Source organism: Orbicella faveolata, unplaced genomic scaffold, assembly GCF_042242905.1.
Source record: "Orbicella faveolata isolate gen_17 unplaced genomic scaffold, um_ofav_v1 contig_14, whole genome shotgun sequence".
Lineage (NCBI taxonomy): Eukaryota > Metazoa > Cnidaria > Anthozoa > Scleractinia > Merulinidae > Orbicella > Orbicella faveolata.
This window is the reverse complement of record NW_028301541.1, coordinates 11033247-11055297: the sequence shown is the minus strand read 5'-3', so window position 1 is coordinate 11055297 and position 22051 is coordinate 11033247. Positions and strand designations below refer to the sequence as shown.

The window sequence follows — 22051 nt, the reverse complement described above, 5'->3', positions numbered from 1 at the left end:
GCAATCTCCTCAAATAGCAGTTGCAACAGGACAGCATGCCTTTCTTTCCACAAGCATAGGGTTTTACGACATTTTGGCCAGGGCATACACAGAAATCAAAGAGAAAGTGTGGTTTACATCTGTAAACTTTTCGTTTTTATTTTATTCATTTTTTTTCTCCTTTCCTTTTTCTCCCTTTCTTATATTTTTGCTGCAGTGATTGACCTTCTACTGGGCTTGCTTTCAGTTCAAGAATTCTCGAGAAAGCATCGTCGAGACAGGCAATTCTTACCGTTTAGTTGAGGGAAATTTTGCGCACAGTTTTTCACTCAAAGTTTTGAGCATTTCCGCGCATATTTCAGGCTCCGTTGACTAATTTTTGTAGTTACTTACTAAATTGACGGGGAGATGAATAAGGAAAGGCATCTGTAGAAATGTGCACCAAACTGAATTTGAACTCCGACTACTGTATCCAGAAAGTAAGCCTTTATAGACTCGTTATTAGCGAAATATAAGCTTAAATCCGCAAAGTCAAGGTCAGCCCATGAGAGCAGATATTTTTTTACCTTTCCAAATTCTCTGTTCAATTTCACAAGTAAGAAGACTCAGCGTGCCATTAATTTTTCTGTCATATCTCCAGGAATGTTGAGTGGCAGGCTATATACATAAATATTTCAACATGAAGAAGGGAATCATTTCCTTTACAGTTTGTTCCCGTGAGGTCCAAAAGCATGCAACGAGTGCTCAAGTACAAATGTAAGCTGATGCGCTCAAATGCGAGCTTACGTGGTTACATCTATATATAATTATTTGTAAAGAGCAAACACCTTTGAATAGATGTATTGACAACAAGGGAGTTGAAATTTACACTTTTTTAACCTGTAAGTGGTATCCAAAATAAACTTAACTACCATGGCGCTGCGACCGATATCTGCTAGAATTTGCTGTGTTTAGACCGTCAATATAGCCAGGAATATGTTCAGGATATCAGGAACATCTGCTTGACTGAAGTGACATTGAAAGTTCCATCTTCTCCATTTTTCTCGGATGATATTAGTCCAAAAAATTAACATCGAATGGCGCCAAAACTTTGCATTGATCGAACGATCGAAAATGCCACCACTCGTCGACTCACCCGCCAAAACCCTACGCATGCGCAGTCGTTTTTCAGCTCTGTCTGGCTGACATGTATACTGGAGCATAACAGAAATAAGCACCACCCACTTTGGTTCGGAATTTCTGGCTATGATAGCTCGCTGTAATCCTTTATATCAGGTCTGGAATTTGAAGGCGGTTACGGGTTTTGAAAAGAAGTTCTTTTGATTTTGAATAGCTCGCTGTAATCCTTTATATCGGGCCTGGAATTTCAAGGCGGTTACAGGTTTTGAAAAGAAGTTCTTTTGATTTTGAATAGCTCGCTGTAATCCTTTATATCGGACCTGGAATTTCAAGGCGGTTACAGGTTTTGAAAAGAAGTTCTTTTGATTTTGAATAGCTCGCTGTAATCCTTTATATCAGGCCTGGAATTTGAAGGCGGTTAGGGGTTTTGAAGAGAAGTTCTTTTGATTTTGAATAGCTCGCTGTAATCCTTTCTATCCGGTCTGGAATTTGAAGGCGGTTACGGGTTTTGAAAAGAAGTTCTTTTGATTTTGAATAGCTCGCTGTAATCCTTTATATCGGGCCTGGAATTTGAAGGCGGTTACGGGTTTTGAAAAGAAGTTCTTTTGATTTTGAATAGCTCGCTGACGGACTTGGAAACGTTCTACCAGTATAACACAACTAACACTGGACGGATTTAGGATAAGCAAAGCTATAGCGTTCCATCGATCGTATTTTATAAACCTTAAAGTTACAATGGAACCGTTACTCCTAGTTAGCGCGCGATGCAAATAATTTGTCCCATTGGTCGCGGGGATAACGAAATTTGCATACGAGTTGAAAACTTAACGCAAGAATGTGACAATGGACTATTATCTTAAACGTTGAATGATTAGACTCTGTTAGCTTAACTGAATAGGCTATTATCTTTTAAGGCGAATTGAACGGACGCTAAAAGACTAATGAACGCATTTGTTTTCATGCGAGTTGTGTAATTGTTATTTACAGGAAAATTAAATTAACAAACTAAGTAAACTTTTCGGGTGGTCTGCGTGTGTGAGTGTAATTATGATAGATCAATAACGTCATATGTTACTTGATTGGTGGTTGAAAATATGACGCCATTTTTGTGCAATATGATTGGATGTTGGAAATGTGCTGCCATTTCCTGTAATATGATTAGTTAACGACACCAATAAAGTTGGGACTCGCTAGATAGAAATCATTTGCAGATGGTGGACTGTTGACTAAACTTTTGTTTCTCTGGATAAGATTTTCGCCCCATGTCAGGCCACCTTGAGGATATAAGCGATGAGGAATTGTTGGAGGCCATTATTGTTATTGAGAATGGACCAGAAAACAGTTATTTCCAACAGGTAAATTAAATATGTTGTAACAAAAATACATTTTGTGTACTTAATGTGTGATGAACCGGGTTATTTATTTTATTTGATATTTTCTCTTAGATTCTTGACGACTCTATCGATGATACGATTTTGTCAAATGTCGCCGAGGCTACAGAACGTCAACTCACTAATCAAGAACAAATGGGGGGAAGTCTTGCTACCACAGAACCTGGACGCTTCGAATTTGTACTCAACCCGTACGTAGATAGTCACAGCAAAAAAATGGGCGTTAGAGAGCGTCACTACACCTCCAACATTAGTCAGGTGGGACAATTTATACCTCAACAAAACTTGGCAGCAGCAATTGCTGATGGATTACATAGAACAATCCAAAATTTGATTCTCCGAGACAGGATACCAGCCGCTGATCGTGTCTACTTCAATTTAGCCAGCAATCGCTTAGTCAACAGCTATGTTTATCGAGGGTTACCGGCGGGGGAATGGTTAAATGGTAGCGATCGTGTCGACAGTCTGCTGCAGCAAATGTCACAGGTGTTAAACTCAAACGAGAACTTTGAAATGAATGGTTCGTTTCAATTATCTTTTACACACGTTCGTACATCTCCTCGCGGTAGCGGTCAGAAACGAAAATTGAAACCTGGACATTCTAATCCAGAAACTTTCAAACGTTTGAAAGGTTCTGTCATCAGTATCGATAACAAAGATGAACTATGCTGCGCCCGCGCCATTGTGACAGCTAAAGCTAGAGTGGATAATCACCCTCAATGGAACAGCTTCAGAAGAGGTGTCTCTATCCAGAGAGATGAAGCAGTCAAGCTGCATATAGAAGCTAATGTAGAAATGGGAAAATGCGGTTGCGAGGAACTCACTAGATTTACATTGACGCCGTCCTTGAACAATTATCAGCTCTTACTTGTGGACGCTACCCGAGGTTATAGCGTGACTTCTTTTGGATAGCCCCAGGAAACACAATTGGTACCGTTGTATGATAATGAACACTACACTGTGATCACTACATTACCTGGGTTCTTTGGTAACAGTTATTTCTGCGCTAGGTGTCTCAAACCCTACAATAACGAAGGTCAACACGCCTGTGAAGACAACCCTGATCATTGTTCTTCCTGCTTACAAACGGGATGTGAGGACTTTACAGAGGCCAGGTGTCGTAATCAACCACCAGCTACACCCTACGGATCCTGTAAGCGGATGTTTTATGGTGATGTTTGTTTTCAAAATCATCTGACGAAATCCTACAGGGGAAAAAATCGCTGACTCCAAAAACATCAGTGTTTGCAGTCAACGCCGCAAATGCAGTAGCTGTAAAAAGTTGTTGGTGGGTCTCAAGAAGCAACAAGAACATGAATGTGGTTACATAGACCGTCCCTCTTGCCACGAGTACATAGAGGCCGCAAGCCACCGATGCTTTATTCAGATACCTAAAACACCGGAAGAGCTAACCGAAGAGAAAAAAGAAAAAAAGAAGAAGAGAAAGAAAAAGAAAAAACGCAAGCGACTAACCGAAGCCGAAGCAGAGGATAGTGGTAATGATGATGATGATGATGATGATGATGATGATGATGATGATGATGATGAAAAGCCTCCCATTCTCGTTTTCTTCGATATTGAGGCGATGCAAGACACTGGCAAACACATCCCTAATCTTTTAATAGCGGAAACTGAGGATGATAATTGTCCACTCCACTTCAAAGGTGAAGATTGCATTCGCGATTTCCTGGAATGGCTGGATACGTTAACTGAAGAAGACACGCGCAATGTAACTGTTTTGGCCCATAACTTTTCTGGCTACGACTCCTATTTCGTCGTGGAGGAATATCATCGCCAACACAGGGTCCTCAATCAAATCAGAAATGGAGCTAAACTTCTCCAATTAACCTGTGACAATATTAATTTTATTGACTCTCTGTCATTTTTTCAAATGCCGCTTTCTGCATTTCCAAAGACATTGGGATTGACAGAGTTAAAGAAGGGCTATTTTCCTCACCTGTTTAACACGCCTGAAAATCAAGATTACGTGGGACCAATTCCCGAGAAAGAATTTTACATGCCTGAATCAATGTCTGTCAACGGCCGTAAAGACTTCGAGAAATGGCATGATAAAGAAAGAGCTGAGAATGTAGTGTTCGATTTCCAGAAAGAATTGCTGGAATATTGCGAGTCGGACGTGAAAGTACTGAGGGAGGGATGCCTTACTTTCAAACGGCTTTTTGAAAAAGAGACAAAGTTTGACCCCTTCAGTCATATTACTATAGCTTCGGCGTGCAATCGAGACGTGCGACAAAACCGAGTGGAAGCCAACACAATTGCTTCCGAGCCTCTCCACGGTTGGCGACTAAAAACAAATCAGTCGAAAGTTGCCATGGAATATCTACTGTGGCAACAAAGTCAGATCAGTGGGAGAATTCAACATGTTGGAAATGATGGGGAATACCGTATCCCCAACAGTCGCTACACCGTGGACGGCTACGATGCAACTACGAACACCGTCTACGAATTTCAAGGTTGCTTTTGGCATGGCTGTCGTAAATGCTATCCCAACAGATCCGAAACACACAAACGTAGCCTTGCAAAAATGTTAAATTCCATGTGGGGGAAGTTTGGCCAGCGCACCAACAAAACTCAAATCAAAGAGTTCGGGGATCCTATGAGGTTCAGTGCATTCCATGAAAGTGATGCAAATGACATTTGCTACGTGAGTGTATTGTCTGAAGACATCGTTGAAGTTCACTATAAACTGAAATCGAATGACGAACCTGTCTCACCAAACCTCAACATTTTCATCGCTTGTTTCACGACATGTTGGGCTCGACTTCGTTTGTATGCAGCTCTGGACCTGCTACAAGAACGAGTACAGTACACAGACACCGACAGCGTTATTTTTTCCAGTTTACCCCATGAAAACAATCCTCCCCGTGACGACTTTCTCGGTAATTTCAAGGACGAGTTGGGAGAACACGACTTCATCACTGAATTTGCGTCCGCGGGTCCGAAAAATTATGACTACCTCACGAAGAAAGAAAAAGAAGAATGCAAAGTGAGGGGAATCTCTTTAAACAGTGAAGGTAGCAAGCAGTTAAATTATCAAGTGTTGCGGCAAAATGTTTCAGACGAAATTCAACGCCATCTCGAGAAAACGCGACAAACTGATATTTACAAGCCTTATCACATCGTTCGAAACTCCAAAGAGTACTCACTGACCACAGTCTCTCAGACGAAAAAGTACCAGCTTGTGTACGAAAAACGGGTGATAGATCCCTACACCTTCAAAACATATCCCTATGGCTATGAAAGAATAACAAACGAGGATGTGGACATGATTGAACTGTTGTGCCATTTGTAAACACTTTTGTAAATAGTTTCATTCATAAGGAGCGCAATCCACTAGGGAGTTGCACGCGCCTCTGTCCTGTAATTTTAGGGAAACATTTGATATTAAAGTTAATGGGTAACTTTAAAATTGCGTGATTCCTTTGTTTATGCTAAAAACCAGGCTTTTTACTCGGTCAACACGGAAACGAGATTAATGACGCCAAAGGGGGTGGGGCTTCTGGTTACCATGGATACGTCAAACTCGAGAAAACAATAGAACTCCTTTCCATAACAATACCTTTTCATTTGCATCACAATACCTGTCAAATCTGTACTGGACTAGCCCATACCACTACTTATGTCCCGCTTTATATCACTGACCAAGTTGTGTTCCGCTCACTTCTTTTACAAGAGCTCCACAATACTCCAGTCTAAGTTTCACATATGTTGATGAATAACAGCTTTTCCATAACACAGCAAAAAACTAGTTGGATATATTTGGATATAGCAGCGTTTCAGGACTTCAAAGTTTCCCTCCTCTTACCACACGCTTGCGAGAATTTCGCCCGCCTGAGAGTCTATCTCGACCACAAAGTAAAAAAAAAAAGATTAATTGCAAGTTTGAGTTTCGCCTGAATTGTAAGCAACGCTTGTTTATCAAGGCCCAATAAGTGACCATAAAGTTTATGTCTGTAGATGCTGCTCAGTTTTGTTCGTGTAGAAATCCAATAAATTGTCGGTTGTCGATGAATAAGAGCGCCCGCCGATGCGTGTTTTGTACAGTCAGGGCCTCTTCATATGAGCCCGGTCTACCGGGCTGGCTCGGTTTCCGAGATCTCGCCTCGCCACTCTTTCCTTCGTAAAAATTTCGATGTGTTCATATGAGAAGCCAGGGTGGCCCGGTTATCGAGATCTCGGGTTTTGCGACCGAGATCTCGGTAACCGGGATGAAAATTTTCCCATATGAACACTCCAGCCCGGGTAACCGGGACGAAACTTTTAAGACGAAATGGCTTCGCTTTCGCAACATAGCGGCAAAAATGGCACATTTTTTGCCTTGAATGTATTTCCACTTTAGGAGTAGGCGAATTAGCTTTAGTAGTAAAGTTACAAGAGTCCACAAAGCTGCGACAGACGCGAACGATACAAGTTTATGTTCCACCATTTTGGTTGTGTTTCTTGGATGTTATCCCGGTAGAACGGGCTGAAATTTCCCATGTGAACAGACAACAAAATTCGTCCCGGTAACCGAGCTAGCCCGGTTACCGGGCTCATATGAAGAGGTCTTCAGTAAAACATGACAAATTGGACTCCCGCACTTTCGTGTGAAAACGTAGATCGAACTCATATAATATCAGTCTAGTTTTTAAATATGTTTAAGGTTGGTAAATGTTTGAGAACATATTAAAAGCTTAGCTGAAAAATGTGAATACAGCGGAAATAATCAGCAAAGTTACGATGACGCTTTCTTTAATAAAGTCGAATAACGATTTCGATTTCGTTGGTTGAGTTATCAAATCTCCTTGTTTATTTTATTTTCGCAGTGTAAAATTTCAGCATGTTAAAGAAACACACATGATGCTAGTAGCCTTTTGGCGTTGGTGAAAATTGTTGCAGCATCTCAGCAGAAAAGACAACGAAAGAAATCTTTGTCAAGATTTGTTGAAAAACAAAAGCATCGACTCAGACTTGAAAGTGCACGCGCGCTGCACTATGCAAATGAGCTACTTAATGTACGCGTCAGAATTTCCTTTCAAAAACTTTTGCAAACTCGCCAAACAAACAGAAACAATAAGAAATTATCAGAGTTTGGTTATGACTAAGCATTGTTTGGAGAATTGACAAATTATCTTGATACCAGGGTACAGTTTTCTTACATAACATCTCTTTACATAACAAACGCAAAATCTTACTTGTACAAGTAGCGCGAGCAGATATTCATCCACAGCGCGAAATTGAAGTCTTGTTTTCGACCCTGAAAACTCACCTTTTCCATTAGCTCAGAGCGTAAAACTACATATAAGAACCCTGGTTCTTATTCCCTGCGTTATTCCCTGCCATAGTGAAAAATCTGCAAGAGAATCTCGCAACTCTCATCATTTGATCAGGCAACGTGACAACATCCACGCGAGAGTCCCCGACATGTGCGTGGATCCCAAGACTTACGGTCTCCGTCCCCGATTATGGCTCCTGGATTAATAGCATATTTAACATGTTTTCCTTTGATTTTAAATAGCACTGTGTGTTGAAATTTAACCAAGATAAGAAAAAGCAAGTAATATTAGTTGACATCAAGCATGATGCACTATTTTAAATAAGTAAGTAATAATATATAGATTTAGGCCAGCCTAAAAGCGGAGCTCCTCAGTTATTTTTCGGAATGTTGTTACTAATGAAAATAATCCAACGTGTATGAGGTAAATTGCGAATGATTTAATAGTTTCAGCCGGAACTAGTATTACTTCAGCAGATCGAGGTGTAAGATGGTGTGATTATGAAATATAGAGCCACGATTTCAAGAATTTCTGGGAAGCTACCAAAAATCTTGATCACATAACAGAACTGTCTTCTGTGCTTTTTGGTGGCATTTCTTGTTCTTTCCTACCTTATTCAGAAAGACAAGGCATTGTCATTAATCATTATATTCTTCCTTAGTTAACATGGGGACTCCCACACAAAAGAAGTTTACACATTTTTTTTGTTTATTGGGACTGATTGAAATGCAGTGGTTACAATATACTCAGTCCCTGAATCTCTACCAAATGAAATCTCACAAAAATACCAAAACAGTATACATATGTGAAAAGTTGGAAAGTTTTGTTTTCTAACTTGTCCCCAAAGATACATTTAGCCATCTTCACTATTGTATGGAGTCTCCTCCTGCTGGAAGGGTTTGCAATAAGCAAAATCACCCTCGCATGAATGGTAATTACGATTTTTTTTTTTTGCTGATCATGAATACTTGCATAGGCTTCTAATAATAATTTTATTATTCAATTTCAATGTGATTTGTTCTTTTTCTCGACTGGCATTGCGGACTACAAGAGCTGCGATTGGGTTCCATTGATTAATTTTGCTATGATTAAATTATACCAAGAATTATCAGTGAGCTAAGAGGAAGTTATATTATGTACATGTATTTTGTCTGCACTACACAACCAAATGCACTCAAAGGTTATGAGGCATAGGTACATTTGTCAGAAGAGCCCAGCATATCCAAGATATGTTTTGATTGACACATCAATTAAGATAATTTACAGCAAAATGGATAAAAAATACATCAATATCCTACATGCACCAAAGCCAGACATGGGGTTATAAGGCAATCGTTTAAACAACAGATTGAAATAATTTATAAATCAGAGAACACTATTTCTACAACAGAATGGAACAAATTAACCTTATCGGACATTGCGAATGGCAAGGCTGTCTGTAGAATGTCACAAATTTCTCAACCCTTTCTTTCTACAAAAATGCTAATCCTGCAACTTTGCTTAAGACCCAGTTCTCCATTTCGTGTTGGCAAAATATCAATTTATGCCATGTCCAATGCAGATTATCACAAAATTGATTTAAAAGCTCAATAAATATCATTTTAAAGCCAAAAAGCCAATTATTTAAATAAACCATGAGTAAATTATCTCTAAGAAAAACTGATTAAATTAACAGGCACTTAAAAATAATTAGTTAATATGTGTTTCTTAATAATGTAATGCAGTGTATCTGTCACAATGTTATTATGATATTACTACAAACAGGATGGGTTGCAGAACTGAACCTCCTAGTCAGTTTATTCAATGAACTTGGTGCAGAAATATAATCCCATCAAGTTGTCTGTAAATACAGAGAAACCAAACAAAGCATTACAATCATAAGTAATGAATTACTAAACTCTTTTACATGTACTGTATGAACAGTGTATGTTCCATTAATATTAGGGATCTCTCAGAAGCTGCATCCACGATAAATTAATTTGTTCCCAGATGCATTTGTTTATAGAACTTTTCACAAATTAATATCTCTGTCATAACAGTGACCTCTGTGTTCTCCAACAATTAGCACACAAGAAAAATACACTCAGTAAGATATTGTTTACAATAAAAATCAATGCCTATAAGCAATCATAAGGACCTTAAATTTATATTACCTCAGAAATATCTCACCAGGCCATGGTTGCTTTGAAAATCTTTGATGTTTTAATACAGGCTCCCCATCTGTAACCTGTTCATATATTGACTGACAGGAACAGGCATGTAATTCCTTTCTTTGATATACAGTGTACTTCATTGTTAGCTGTTTACTGAGTGTTAGTAGTGAATCAAATGCTAGGGGTTGGTACTCCAACTTTCACTGTGGCAGGCTCTGCCCTGAGATACAAAGCAAACTTACATAACTGTTATGAACTTCGCCACTTGCTTTCGAGAGCAAATGCAATTTGCTTCAAACAAGCAACTGGAACATTGAGGGTTACAACAATGTGCACAGTCCCAATCACAGGGTCATCCAGGCTGTTTGGTTGTACATATAACTGTACAACTGTATATGAATTCAGCTTCCAGAAGAAAATCAGAGTTTGTCAGGATAAATACTGATGTTCTTGCCTACTCAATGAATGAATGTGCAGTTCCAGAAGATATTCACACCCAACACCCATTCACGGCCAGTCTTTAGAAATTCCAAATTAAAGTATCAGGAATCAAGAGCTCTAATAGAGAAAAAACCTCCATGTGGGGTATGAATCTTTTCTTGAAGAAAACAATGTCTGAGAAATCATTAATTACAAAATAATGTTTAAGAAACATCTTACCTTTCAGAGAATTTTGTAATCTACACTGTCTGGCCAGTTCATATACATGTATTTGACAAGTTGACACTGGGCATGTTTGTAAATTTGTGCACTTCAACATCACATTACTATGTAGTAGCACTGGCCAACTAAAAACAAACAGCATAATTTGGTTAATTAATATACACTGTACATTAGGGACCGTTCATTTTTTATGAGGGAGTGGGGGCTGGTGGGATTTGGGAAGCACCATTTAAAAATCGCATGACCTCCCCTCAGCTTACCAATTTTTTCACATGGCCCCCCCTTATAGCGGTCATTTTTTGGGATGACCCCCCCCCCCAAAAAAAAAATTGAACACACAATATTTAGATTTCAACTTTTTTAATATTTCTCTTTTATCCCCCTACTTCACGTTATTGTGCTCATTATGAAGACAATATTTACAATCCCAATACTACAGAGAGCTGTTGTTTAAAAAACAGTTCAAAAGAAAGAGAAGTCAATTTCGGATCTCCTAGTTATGGCTTGCCCTGAGCGTGTGGCATTTGGCCTCTCATTGGCATCTTCCTCATCTGAATTGATGGATGCAAGAATGACGTCACTTGAGTCATCTTCTCCCCCAGAGTCAATGGTATCACTGTCATACTCATCATTGTCACTTTCATCCGTTTCACTGCTGTCAGCACTTGCCCTGTTGTCATTTTGTATCAATGTCCTGGCATTTCTCAGTGTTGGTTGGCTAGCTCTGAGAGGACTCTTCTGCAGCAAGCATGAATGTCTTACAATTGCCTTTCTCACTCTTGCTGCTTTTCAAATGTTGCTTCAGCCCGAGGTGGTTCAAGTACTTGTTTAGTTCTGGAACACGTAGCTTTTTAAGCTTGGTTACATCTTCGCACAACTCAGTCCAAGGATAATCCTCATATGATTTATCTTTTGCGTCCCTACTTAACTTTGCCTTTTCTTCTGCTCTCTTTTTCCTTTTAAATTCCAGCACTTCAAGATGCTGAAAATAATCCACCAGAAACTTTGATTTGACAATAAACTTGCCTGCAAATAGAGCAACGCTCTCTGGGTCAGATAAAACCAGCCTGCCACTTCCATGCTCTTTCTTCGCTTGGACCCTTGGCTGCCAGTCATCTGGATCACGCCCTTCTTTTGGGGTCTTCTGGTAGGAGAGGTAGTGGTATTCCGGTAGGCAGGAATGGTCAGGAACTGGTTTAGGGTGTATTTCTATGGGTGGTCCAGTCCATTTACAACAAAAAGAACAAATTTCTCCCACCTTTTCTCGACAGGACAACTTTAGAAACTCCCTGTAGTTCTCCCCCTCCTCATAGTGCTCATTCATAAACTTCTCAATCTTAGAACAGAGTCTTTCCTTGCTCCTGCATTGTGATACTGAACCAAGTACGAAGTGTTGTGAAAAAACTGGAAATCTGTGGATGTGTTGTGTGAAACACATTGTTACATTTAACTTACAGATGTCTTTATTTGGAAGGTTTTTACCTCTACTCTAGTGATAGGCATTTGTGACCCCTGTTGGAACAAATGGCATTCTAAAGGAATTTTGCAAAGCCACGAGAAACGATCGTTAAAACAGAAAGCTGTTGAAGTACAAGAAGATGAGCCGGTAAGTGTTAATTTTTGGTCAGTGTTCCTATTTTTATCTGGACATTAAAAACGCATGTAGGCTTCACTTTTATAATGAGAAACTTCTGTATTTTCCTATTGTGAAGATAGCACCTAAAACTGTTTGAACATTTTTACAACAGTATGTGTCTTTTAATATATCGTTTGACTCAGGTCTACATTTCACTACACGAATACAACATCAAACAGTTACACGAACCATGATCATTCAATAATATCAGTTCAATATAATAAATAAAAAAAATCGTCTTTCCTTTTCTGGTAGGTCACTAGTTCCTCCTCTGCTGATGATACAACCATGCCTCAGGGTCTCTGGAAAACAAGCCTTGGCCATATTGTTAATCCAATCGGGAAAAGAGCGCATTACTACATGAACATCATGAAAGAGGCTCATTCCAAAATGCGCAATAATGGCGAAAGCGACGAGTCATTTAAGAAAAGGTTTACAGCTGAACGATCCAGGCAGTTTGACATCTTACAAGCAAAAGAAGCAATCTTTCTAAGTGCGGATGGCTGTTCAGAAAGGGCGAGTGAGTTTTCCATGCCAGGGTACCAGTTGAAGCCCAGTGATGGAAGAAAACTGAACTTCTCCATCAAAGAGCACAGAGCAATGGTGGAAAAGTTGAATGTCATATTGAAAGATGTAAAGGAACACGATTCCACACTCTTTCAGTCCAATGGGCTTGCGAAGAATTTGCCCACAGTTTTAATGTAAAACAGATCAAATGTACAGAAGCTAAGTTTACGACGGTCACGCAGGACATGGAAGCACTAGAAAATAAGAAGAGCAATTATAACAGCATACTCAAGAGCATACTCAAACAGCACATCAACAAAAGGAGAAGGAAAAAAGAAAACCGCAGAAAGTCAAATGAAAGAAAGAGGAAGCGGACTGAAAACAACGTCCAACGAGTTTATGGAATCTGTGTTGGAAACCCGCTAGGAAATGATCTTCCACAATGCCTTGTGTACCCTCCTAGAACGGCCGTCCCGGAAGAGTGTATTAAAGTTGAGGATGTTGCCATGTAGTTATTTAGAAGAGATGGGCCATACATCGCACAGCTCTTGGAAGGGAATTATTTTACCAATGCTGCAAGAAGCAGAATCACCACAAACCTTGAGCAGGCAGTCAGAGATTATGTTTACACCCTCATGTACCCTGAAGAGTACACTCTGACGGAAAGCATTGCTGCTTCTTACAGCATTGGTGAAAGAGACTCCCATAGCAGCACTAGCGGCGCAAAGAACTCGAAGACAGCGAAGATGAAGATGAGTGCCAGTGAAAGTTGCATTCGAAAATAACAGTGTTAAATACTTCTTTTCAGTAGCTACAAATGCTTTTTGTCGCCAAACGTTTTTTTTAAAGGAGAAGGAAAATTTGTAATAAATTTGTATCCTGCCTTCTATGTTTATTCTATAGCAATTTTTTTGATATCCAAACATGATGCCATTTTAAAGTTTTACTAAAATATTTCACATGACCCCCCCTTTTTCCCTTATTTTTTTGGGATGGCCCCCCCTTGAAAGCCGTTTTTTTTGGCATGCCCCCCCCCAAATCCCACCAGCCCCCCCCTACCTTATAAAAACTGAACGGTCCCTTATTAGGTTGAAATATTGGTGTAGATTGTTGCACATCAACAGATACAGAAACTATTTGCACCTGAATCATAATGAGTGAAAAATCGTGCATGAGACATTTGCATGTACATGTAACAGCCCTCCACCTCAGAACCATCACAGATATGATATGATATTTTTAAACTCTCTGAAATTTCAGATTATTCAAGATTAACATATGCACATACATCATCTGGGGCAACCCTAAAACACTGAATTTGGAAACCGAAATCCGGAATCCAGAATCTGGAATCCAGAATCCGGAACCAAAAACCAGAATCTGGAATCCAGATATTATGAATGATGATAGAAATAATTCACTTCAGCAATGTCTAATAAATAAATATGAGCAAAAATCATTTTGTTGTTATTTATTTTCTTGGCTTTACTTCAGCCACAGACTGTAATTGCTAAAAAATTATTGACTAGTTCTGAACAACCCTTAGCTACATGTATATATCTGGCCCCGTTGTTCAAAAGCTGCATAAAGCTATTCATTCGGTACATCACTATCCAGTCAGGGTTACTGATTTTTTGGGTGGATAGAGTTACTCATAGCCTGCGAGCAGGCTCTAGTATCTGTCTCTATTGTCTGAGCAGGCTAAATAGGTGTCTAGTGTTTTTCTGCATTGGCATGTCACCAAGAGCCTTCATGCGGCTTTGCCAATCACACCCCCCAGCCCAAACACGAGAGCCTGCTCATAGGCTAAGTTACCCATCTTTTGTTCAAGCTGGCCCTGGTGAGAGCCCGGTTCTTGTCTAGATCAAATTGCTCTGAGAAGACTGGTGAGCAGCACATTAACAACAAGCTATTATAGGCTATTGCAGTGAGTTTCTGGCAGTCTTTTAGCATCTTTGAACAGCATGTGGTCTGATCTGTCAGCAAGTGAGAAGCAGACGGAAGTAAGTGTGCAACATTTCTACAAATTGTTTTAATATGATGGCCGCCAAGAATATGAAATGCTGATTTGTCACAGTATGTGTGGAAATTGTGTTAATCTGGAATTGGTCTCGTATCTGTTGGAAAAATCAAATTTCATATTTAGACCAGACGGGTTAGCCCTTGGACTTCGAAATTGGGGGGCGTGACCGTCAATGTACAGGGGGCTGCCACTGATGGATATCCTGTTCTCTATGACATTTTCTATCTTGTTCAGTATGTACTAGACATAAAGGATAAATTTATACTTCCGGTAAATTGAAGATCACTTATTAAACAAAATGGCAATTACCAGCAAGCTTATTTTAGACACTCTCAAGGTGCTTGGAGTAAAATTAAGATGCACTTTACTGAGATAATCTCATAATCATAGCCCTCACTAAAAATAACGGTTGCACAATTTCAACAGACGGGGAATTTTTGTTTCAAAAAAGGTTAAGTTTGAGGTCCTTTTTACTTGGCAGCTTACTTTTTACAGTCGAAAAGCTAAGCAAAACAATTTTCGCGTACTTGAAGAACTTATTTTCTTTGATTTGCGGATTCCGGTTTCCAGTTTCTGGATTCCGGTTTTTGGTTCCAGATTCCGGATTCCGGTTTCTGAGTTTTAGGGTTGCCCCATATTTAACATATTGTTTGCTTCACATTCAGTTTACACATGGCTGTTATCCAGCATAGGCAGACTTATAAGTTTTCCTTCAAAAATATATTGCAACAACTATTGCATCTTTCGTTACCTATTCTTGTGATGAAATGACACAAAATTCAAGAACAAGAAGTCATAAGCATAAAACTAACTTACATGGTAGTGCTTACAGTTCCTCTTACCGTCTGCATATGCTGTCCATAAACTGATGCTGCCTGGACAATGTACTCATTATTTTTCTGATCACACCTTTTAAAACGTCACTGTTATATAATTTGTCCTGAAAAAGCAATACATGAAATGTTATGCCTAATTTGGCACTCACCAAATGCCTTTACAAGATGTATAATGTACACCATATCAACATTCACAATTCTCTTTACTTTCATTGTAACTCTTTTGTGTCATTTTCCCTCACTTGAAGACAGGACTTCCACATTAGGTTATAATTGCCTCTGGAATCTCTATGAATTCACAGGGAGTGATAACAATTAAATCATGACTAATTTTAGCAAAGGAGGCATTCAAATGTCAGATTTTAATGCTAAGTTTATACAGTAACTTTACATTACTCTTCGTACATACAGTACCGCTCAAAAGTAAGTTACCACCTCTCGTCTCGTTTCTCGCGAGACGAGTCTCGTTTCTCTCGAGACGTTTCTCGTTTCTCTCGAGAATCACTGAAGCGTTTAGTATGGCGTATATTACGCGTAAGAAACCGGTTACGGGTAACGATTGCCGCTCTGCAGTTCGTTGTCAAATCGATGGGACCGTCCAACATAAAATATGCATCGATCGTTTGCTCGATTCATATCGAACAAAGGTAATATCGAACATCGAACGTAACTACAAGTAGAGTTACATGCGTTTCAATTCGTGCGATCACGGGGGCAAAGAGTTGATTTTGCGAATCTTGCTCACTCTGAATGATTCAGTTACCTACATTTGCTCGCTCTGCAATAACCGCTAACTCAAACAAACATTTAATTTTGCATAGGAGAAAAACGTTCCGGCATTCGGCATGCGCCAGCGAGTCAATTGTGAATGGGAGTCATGAAAGCGTCACGGAAATTGTTGAAAAAATGATATCTCCGGTTCTATTTGGCATAAATCGTTCATTCAAACGCTGAAATACGATATCTTTGAAGACAGGAGTTTTTATCAAGGTTTCTGAGATGCGCCGTAAACATTACATGTAGTTTTAAATTTTTGTGCCAGCGCGAGTTTTGTGTAGCGGCACGCGTCGACAAGTCGACAACATACAGTAATGAACTTTTATTGTTCTCCAAAACGTCAAGGCAAACACTAAGAATATATTTTCAGTTCTATTTGGCATAAATCGTTTATTCAAACGGCAAAATACTATATCTTTGAAGACAGGAGTTTCTAATAATGTTTATGTGATGCGACGTTTACAGTAACTCAATGTTTTTGCAAGGGAAAGTTCTGTCTAGCGGCAGTCGATTTAATACGCAAATGAAGTTTCTTTTGCAAAGCGTCGCGGCAAAAACATCGCCGGTTCTATTTGATATAAATCGTTTTTTTCCAATGCCACAATACATTCTCTTTAACAGATAGAATTTTTGTTGCTCGACAACGAAGATCTCGAGCGGTATGTGAATAAACATTTTATATATCGGTCGATACAGCGGTCTAGGCCTTCCATAAGATACGTGATCCGACTTCTGAACACTGAAACACACTTTTATTACCACATTTGCACATAACTATTATTATCATTGGCCAGCTAGTCTAAGAGTCGTGATCTTTTCTAAATTACATTCATGACAACAGAAACTTTCTCTTCGAACGGCAATACTGTACTTGAGCGCGCTCAAATCCACGAAACTATGTTGTTATCTCTCAATCTTTCTTATATGAACTTGAACACGTGAGAATCTCCGATTTTAAGACTGATGAATAAAAAGTTAGTCGAGGTTTCATGATCAAAACGTGGTTTAGCATTTTTACGAGTATGAATAAAAAGTTAGTCGAGGTTTCATGATCAAAGCGTGGTTTAACATGTTTAAGAGTATGAACAAAAAGTTAGTTGAGGTTTCATGATCAAAGCGTGGTTTAGCATGTTTACGAGTATAAATAAAAAGTTAGTCGAAGTTTCATGATCAAAGCGTGGTGTCGCATGTTCACAAGTTTGAATAAAATGTTAGTTGACGTTTCATGATCAAAGTGTGGTGTCGCATGGGTTCACAAGTTTGAATAAAATGTTAGAGGTTTGATGTGGCAAAAAGCGTGTGAACACAAATATGGATAAAAAGTTGGTCGAGGCTCAGTGATTAAAAAGTTAGTCAAGTCGGATTTCATGTGCAAAGCGAGCGTTCACAAGTTCGAATAAATTAGTTATTCGAATGTAAAGTGAAGTGAAGTATGATCAAAGCGTGGCGTGCTCGCAACTTTTGAATAAAAAGTTCGAGGCTTACATGTATGTGCAAAGCGTGTGTTCGCAAGTTTGAATATTAAATTATTCGACGGAACACTTAGCGTCGTTTCGTATGTTCGCAATCTTAGGATAAAAAGTTCGTCGAGTTTCCCGACAAATCAGTTGGGAGCGATAGTTGGCAAAACATAGGCGGCGCTGCTGTGTTGACTTGGTGATCTCGATCGCTGCTTTAACTTCCCACACGTAGATCGGGTGACAAAACTCCACAACTTTTATCGTGAATGTATTTACAAAAACTAAACGTTAAGCAAGTCTGGCTGGAATAAAAAAAGGTTTGGCCGATGTATATGAAACAATACTGGACGCTTGAGAATTTATAATAAACACATGGTACACACGCATTGCTGATGAGAATGAAAATCGTGTCTACCACGCTAATCGATACGATACGATACAGACGTCTTATTAACAAAACAGGTTTCGAATACCGACGAATGCGTAGCATTGGTACTTCCAGTGCACTCGCGAGAAACGAGACTCGTCTCGTTTCTCTCGAGACGAGTCTCGCGAGAAACGAGACGCGTCTCGCGAGACGGTGGTAACTTACTTTTGAGCGGTACTGTATATATAACCTCTCAATTATTGCACCTGTAGACAGAAGGTGTGCTGGGGGAAGAAATGTTCTAAACTCTCTGAACTTTTCCCCCTTACCTGTAATACGATGACTATTATGAACTACAGTTTGTAACCAACACCAACATCAGGTTATGTATACACATGTATATTTGTTGTCATCTGTAATCATAAAAAAATAAAAATTTAAAATCCCCCATAAAGTTCACACTCAATAACACTGCTACATGTAGTGCTGTTACTGGAAATCAATTTAAGTGAAACTGTTGAAACAGCTCTGCCAAAATTTTCCCTTGCAGTTAAGGCAGGATAACAGAATATACATGTAGCACACAGCAAAGGCTAGAGATACACACATGTTAGTTATCAGTTAGGATTTGGTGAGCTTCTGTGCTGTAGGTATGGTGGAAAATAATAGATTATCAGAAATGAAGGTTCCTGAGACATTTTGACAGCACTGAGAGGAATTAATATATAAATTCACAAAAGAAGGAGAAGTTCTTGCCCTGTCCAGTTCTCTGTAGTAAAAATATCATTTACATGAGTCATTTATAATATGTTGTTTGTGTTTAAAGCCGATATAATGCACACTCTGATTCGCCAATTCCAGTGCATTATTTACATTTACATGGTATACCTCGGTAAAACCATAAAACATTGCGTGGGACTAAAATAAAAAATATAAAAAATAAAAAGAAATGCCTAATTCATAACAATTTAAAATACTCAGCACTAAAACGAATGTAATTCTTTACTTAAAAATTATTCTCCCGTAATGCCCATGGGCCAATTACAGGCAGGTTAAAAAGTTCTAACACAAAGTAAAAGGAAATTAAGAAAACTATTGCTTTTTTCAGGAAAATTGTAGCGACTGAAGACAATGATGGAACACTCTGAGAGTGCATTCTATCAACCTGATGAGATAAAATTTAAGGAGAATAGAGAATTCACGAAGTTATATCACAAACAAATTGGTACTGGACAGGAGAAAGGAAACTGTACAGCCAGGAAGAAACTGAAACTTTCTTCGACCAGCAAAAAAGTATGCATGCACAACAAAGAAAACAGTCAGTGACATTCATTTAATAAGTTAGTAAATAAAAAATTAGTGTGAAGAAGAGAGTAAAGAGAGAGAGAGAGAGAGTGGAGATAGGAGAGCACTCTCTCCAACTAAATTGTGTATATATGTATGTAAAAGTTCTTCTTATTACTGAGAAATGGCCAGGGCAAGAACTTCTATTACACTGTTCAATTTACCGAGTCAATTAGTACTATCTCACTTTTTTGGAACATTTCCATATTAAGTGTAAATACCGCATTGGGGAATAACCTCTTATTAACAAAATACGGTCCATATACCCCCAACCAAAAGCAATGGCACAAATAACATGAAATAGCCAATCAAAATCAAAGCATAGCTTCATTTGCAGACAGGATTGCCATGCATAATCGTCTACTCGACATTTTGGACTATATAAGCATTTCACCAAACCGAACTAATTGGACAGACAACAAAATAAAACGAGGAAATCTACATTATAAACACAAGATGCATATCACTACATCTGAGCTCGAGTATCAACAGCAAATCCCTTTTCAGTGAACGGTGACCGAATAAAAGAGAGGGTAAAGGAAGTTCGTTTAAGCTTGCGGTGTTAAAGTTGAAAAATTATTCACGCTTAAATTTGAATATTACTGAGAGTCTGTATTTTTGCCGACGGCTTAATTTAGCTATGCAGTCATTTCATTGGCAGTAGCTTTACCAGTCTTAACCAATTTAACCTCGGAATTCATAAAAGTATTTCGCCAAACCGAATAAATTGAACTAACAAAACGAGGAAATCTCCATACTTTGTAATCACAATATGCAAATATTCACATAGGAACAAAAGTAAATTTAGCAAATCCTGTTCGCTTCGGCTTAAAATGGTTTGTAGACCTTTCTTGGTTCAGTTTTCAACAACAGAAGAACAAATTTTAGCAGTCTACGAAGCGGCAGTGCTACCTAAATCAGAGAAAACTTCAAAACTCGCCCGGCCGTGTTTACAAGTACGATTTTGGTTAAGCTTATTTTTTGATGTGAGGTTATAAGCTTAAATTGACGACGAAAATCGATAGAAAACATAATTTGTTTACAACTTACAGCAACCTCCAAAGCGACCCACGTGTTATTGTTTAGAGACGAGCGAAATTAAAACGATGCAATTTTTAAAATCTCTTACAGCATGGCTTCAAATAAGGAAGACTTTTAATGGATTCCAATTGAAAATAAGCTTATATCGCCGAGGAAACTTGTTAATTTTCATACCAAACGCAACAACAAAAGTCACTTACCGCAAGTTGGCAATTCAGTTCGGCCAGTGTAAATCTTCCAGGCAGAAACTTGCGGCAAAAGTTGTGAAGACTAAACTGAAGTTATATTTTCGATAGATCAACGAATCAACCACTTCTTTCCGCTACGTTTAGTGTTTTGCAATTTCTCGAAAACACTCGAGTACGTTTGATTTCTCTAATGTTCATCACCTGACCAAATCAGGTGACTTTTGAATCTCTTGCACGGCTGCACAGCATCACGTTCGCGCGAATTTTGAACTTGGCCATGGGGAGTTCGGCAGTCTTCTGAATCAATTTGTCGGGTACTTTCGCCTCCTTTCTATAGCCCTCGTTAGCTTTGGTTCACGGCATTGTTCGGTATTATTTCACCTCCTTTCTCTAGCCCTTGACTAGCTATAATTCACGGCATTGTTCAGTACTGTTTCGCCTCCTTCCCCAGCGCTGGCCCGCTCAGTCTTTTTCGCGATATTCTTCGCTACTTCTTTGCCTGTTAATTCTTGCTTTCTGTCTTTTGCTTCAGCGCAACCCTGTCTTAAAAATATTAAATCAACCTCCGCTATCGTTTTTCTTTAAAAATCCCGCCAAGAAAAATGGCATTCACCCGCTACCAACTGAGGGTGCATGTCTCTGTCAACCTATTAGCTGGAGTATGGCCGCCATCTTGCGCGACTCCGTCGTCGTCGTCGTCGTCGTCGTCGCCGTCGTGCGTACGCGCCCACGAGCAATACCGCTAGCCATGATAACCATGAGAAAATCAATTCATGGGTTTCCTTTTCTCCCCTATATGGGTATGGGGCTCCGCCGGAGCTCCGCTATAACTAGGTATTAATAAATTGTAAGCAATGTTAGCGTTGTAAGTTGTGTTCGGGTTGTTAAATTGTGAATTATGTTAGTACTGTAACTAGAGTAAGTATCGCAGGCAAATGTTAGGGTTTTGTAAGCTAGAGCAGTTTTCAATAAGTGTCGAAAGTAATTAGACATTTAATTTGGTTTTGGTTTTACTACAGTTTGAGATTTGCTGAGTAGTCTAATTGGTAAGTAATTGAAAACCGCTCTATTTTGCTATTGTAAGTAATGTTACCAGTGAAGGTAATATTTGTATTATATTTTTGTAATGATAATAACTACAAAAAGTCCACTTGCCTATGCCGCCCCACCTACTTTTCAAAAAGAAATTTGCATGTTACCTTCCCTCCCTAAGGGTATGATTCTCCATGATGTTCCCCTCTCTGTTTTTTTACAGCCCCACCCCCTCCTGATAATTATTGCACAGTTCTTA

At 39.1% G+C, this 22051-nt stretch overlaps 1 long non-coding RNA gene and 1 pseudogene across 2 annotated transcripts; one reads left to right on the top strand and one right to left on the bottom strand.

Moving 5' to 3' along the window:
• Positions 1-2368: 2368 nt before the first annotated feature.
• On the top strand, positions 2369-5802 carry LOC149113963 (uncharacterized; annotated as a pseudogene).
• A 2382-nt stretch (positions 5803-8184) lies between these two features.
• LOC149113962 (uncharacterized) lies at positions 8185-21584 on the bottom strand. Of its 2 annotated transcripts, XR_016206371.1 has the most exons (5): positions 15791-15985; positions 15590-15687; positions 10579-10706; positions 9919-10138; positions 8185-9605 (listed from the first exon to the last, which is right to left on the bottom strand). It is a non-coding gene; the product is annotated as an uncharacterized LOC149113962 (long non-coding RNA). The 2 variants fall into 2 exon arrangements; XR_016206372.1 differs by lacking the exons at positions 8185-9605; positions 15791-15985 and adding an exon at positions 20773-21584 and having other exon boundaries at positions 9959-10138.
• Positions 21585-22051: the final 467 nt, after the last annotated feature.